This window comes from Eurypyga helias, unplaced genomic scaffold (assembly GCF_000690775.1).
Source record: "Eurypyga helias isolate BGI_N326 unplaced genomic scaffold, ASM69077v1 scaffold39852, whole genome shotgun sequence".
Classification (NCBI taxonomy): domain Eukaryota; kingdom Metazoa; phylum Chordata; class Aves; order Eurypygiformes; family Eurypygidae; genus Eurypyga; species Eurypyga helias.
This window is the reverse complement of record NW_010236041.1, coordinates 7,915-12,122: the sequence shown is the minus strand read 5'-3', so window position 1 is coordinate 12,122 and position 4,208 is coordinate 7,915.

The window sequence follows — 4,208 nt, the reverse complement described above, 5'->3', positions numbered from 1 at the left end:
ATAGCACTTGATAAACTTCCAGTCTCACCGATTGCAGTCTGCAACTCTTTGTATTTAAGCTCAGTATTAGCGAGCAGCTGTTGCATTAGCAAACAAACCTGTTTACATTTTTATTCCTGTTAGCTGAATGTTCCCAAAGTTCATCTTTTCCTTACTACATCCACACACTGTTGTTATCTCTATTTTTTTTTCCCACCGTCCTTTTTTTTAACCCAAGAGACAAATGTGATTGAAAATAAACACGCAAGAATGATTTGTAGCCTATATACCCACAAGCAAAGGAGATCTTAAAACTGCACTTAGAAGAATATCTAAAATCCAATGGTGATGTTAAGACAATACAATTCAGTGATTTTTACGGTCTTAAATCTTTGCTTTAACTACCTATTGAGCTCAAATCTGCAAAAAGTTAATTTCCAAGTACAGTTATGAGGTTTAACTGCAAAGGTTTGTCACTTTGTCACTATGTTGTGTTGGCTTCTCCCTTTCCCCAGCCAGGGCCAGACCAGCACAACCATGTTTCTGGGTGCTCACCAGTACCTACCAGTGGGCAGCCACCCGCTGTGCACAGGCCTCATCTGCAGGGTGTCATGCTCCTGATTAGAAGTGAAGTGAGGTTGGGAAGCAGGCTGCATTTGTAATCTGCATTTACAAAACCTCGTTTTACTTCCCCAACATCATTGTCTTGTTAATTTTTAGGCTTTCCTTTTTAATACCTAAAAAAATGTCCACTTTTAGCAGTAATCAATGGGCAATTAGCCAAAAGGTCGTTAGTTCCTCCTGCTTCTCTAATATAGGAAATATTGTATTGTGCTTTCAGATATTTTAACAGGTTTGCAACCTGCTGGTGGTGGGAAGAACCCATTTTGGCATAACATGGGTCACTAGGCATGTTGTGTGGACATGACTGCCTGCTTACTCCATGCTCCAGCATGAAACAACCATCCTTACAAGTTTGAGAAATAAACCGGGAAGCCCACTGTAATTCAGAATAGCCATATTTTATTTGTCACAAATTTCAACTGCAAATCAGGTTGTCATATAAGCAGCAAAAATTAGAATACTTAAATAATTAGAATTAAATAATTAAAATAATGTGAAAATTTCCATTCTTGTTAAAATTAAACTGACAAAGGTAAAAAATCATAGATCAATTTAAGGCTACTCAGCATCATGTGTCTACTTTATATGGTAAATGTTGCAGATTTATGAAATCTATATCTTGAATAATTACAAAATAATGCAAAGCAATAAAGAGTCTTATTCTCTTTTTAATTAATTTTATTCTGTTGCGTAGGTTCTTTCTTTAATGGATAGTCCTTTTGATTTCTTCTATGCTGATCTTAAGTCTATTTTAAGGCAACAGAGTTTAACGGCGCTAACTAAAGCAGTTGGACAGCATATGGCAACAAGTGCTGTACTGCCCAGCCCTTCAGAACAGCTCAGCCTCAGATCACACTTACATACCGCCTATGTAGAGATTAGACCGCTCTTTACCCATGTGATTTAATTCCACCTTGCAGCTGTCCAAAATATCTGGCAGTTCCTGGGCAGAGGGAATGCCAGGCTCAGAGCATTCCTGGGCTGATGGGCTCTGGCCGCCTTCAGGCGCTGACCCCTTTGGTGGCCACATGCAGATCTAGGCAAGGAGAGCCTGCTGGTTGCCGCTGCCGCAGAATTCCCAAGGGAGGTTTTGCTGAAGCGTGCTCTTTGCTGCCGCTTGATGCTCCCAAGCAGGTGGCTGTCTCTAAATACAGCACACGCCTTGGTGCCTCCCCAGATTAGCTCAGTACTACATCCCTGATGGAATGGGGAACAGCCACAAAAATTAAAGGTCTGCATTAAGCGAACCTCATGAAAAAAAAAAAATGCTACTCCCTTTCCCATATAAGCTATGTTTCTGTACCTCCAGCACAGAGCTCTCCCCGTGAAGGAATGTCGGTCAACGCAACAGAGGCACAGTCCCAAGTGCCTCATGTGACCCAGTTCTAATAATAAGCTACCAGGAAAGAGAGGACAGCTCATCTTAGAGGGGAGTTCAAAATAAAGACCAGGAGAACAGCTGTCCTAGACCGCACCAAGGGTCCATCGAGAACGCTATCCTGCGTCTGACTGTGCCGAGTGTGGATGCCCACAGAAAACAAGAGCACACAAATGTGAATTATACTGCTTCCTAACACTCCCCCAGCTTCCAGCTGGCTGCAGCTTGTGAGCATCCAGATTGGGATGGAGTTTCTAAGTATTTGGTAACCCTGAATAGAGTTCTGTTCCATAAAGTTTTCCGGTCACTCCTTGAATGTTTACAGGTTTTTACCTTTGCAGCATCCAGTAGCAAGGTGTTACACAGCTCATCTAAACCCCCTCCTCTTGTTTCAGACCTGGCTTCTACTGTCTTCATCTGATGCTCTCAGTTCTTATACCGGAAAATAATATTAAGGGAAGTTCCCACCGGAATGTTACATGGCTCCCTTCAGGTGACACTGTGGCTTTGTGATGGCTTTAAGCAGATTAAGTCTGCCACAGCTGTAGCTGGGACAGCCCTTTTCACTGTACTCTCTGCTCACAGGCACACACTCACAGCTTCTGCTGAGCTGGCACTAGCCCTCATGACCCACTTGGTAAGGTGGCTCAGGAATTGGATGTAGATGAAAATTGGTCTCAAAAGAACAAAAGGTTAAACTGTATATGAGAAAGTGAGCGATACAGGCCAGCAGAAAATATAGGCAACACTAACTCCACAGATTATAAACACTTTGGTGATTTGCCAGTGCCCTTGAAAGGAGTTTCCCTACACTGGGGTAAATAAGTCTTGCTGAACAAAATCACTACCATGTGATTGGTGGCATGGATGCCATACTGACTCAGCTTCGCTCTTCTCTGCCCTCGGTGAAACAATACTCTCCTAGGATGAGCAGTATCTCCAAGAGCAGGTACTAATTTACAACAGGAGCGGCTTTCACAGCTGTGGCTTTGTGGGACAGATGTTCAGGGGCATGCAAAGCATTATCCTGATGGGAGGTTCCATTAATCTTGCTCACATGTGTCTAATTTTGCACAGCCTAAAGCCATTAAGATGCATTATTTCACTCACATGAATTTTGGATTTTTCAATGCCATGTCTTCAAAAGGTTTCCATACTAAAACCTACTGTAATGTGAATGAAGTATAAATTATAATGAAATATTAACTCATATAAAATCCCTCTTAACTCTAATGGAGAACTTCAAAGCAAACCCAGCTCCTCCTCCACTGCTCTGTTGCTTTGTGAGGTATAAAGATTGTCCTGGCACTGTTGGGTTTTAAATGTGATTTTGTATTTGATCTTTGTACATTACAGTGTGTAGTGTACAAATCCTTTCTCTTGTCAGTGGAGCTCTTTGGCAAGAGTTAGGAAAATCTGATCAGACAGTCAAACAGATCTCTGAACGAATCTTAAATAAGCTTATTTTGCAAAGCATTTGTGTACACTGAAATAGGGATTTCTACATTCCTGTAAGTGCTAGCCAGAAACAGCATTCATGTCATGACCTTCCTCCAAGAACTAGGAAGTATAGGGGGTCTGGGAAGGAAGGGGTTCAACTCTCAAGTCATCACTGTTTAAATCTTCTAATAACCTTGCAAGTCTCTTTCAGCAGGGAGGAAAATGATCAGAACTGATGCTTCTAATGCAAACAAACAAGCAGAAAGGTGTTTACTTAATCTGACAGGGAAGGTTTATAAGGTCAGCTAATCAATAAATCAAACGATTTGCAAAGGGCAAAAATAGATTTGATTATCACTCCATGGTTCACCACAAGGTAACAAGCTAGTTTTCAGGCAGGGTGGTAGCATGGGTTTCAAATGCTGTTGCTGTATTAAAAATCACATTGGTTTAAGTACCAATTAACTGGTGATAGGAGAAGTGACATCCTCAAAACAGCTTAAAACTAATTTTGTATCAATTAAGCCTAGGCATTGATCCCAAGTTTCTACCTGATGTTAAACCAGGGATGATTCAAAGCCATACACAGAGCTGATTTGGGATAATGTGGAGGGAGAATGAACTGAGGAGTTCAAGCTTACAAAATGCGTTGAAGATCTGACATTTTTTTTCATGTCTTCAACACTACATAATATACCTTATCTTGTTGAAAACATATCTACACAGAAAAGGTTTGTGGGTTTGCTGACCCAGACGCTGCAGAGAGCGCTGCACCAAAGTTAGTTCT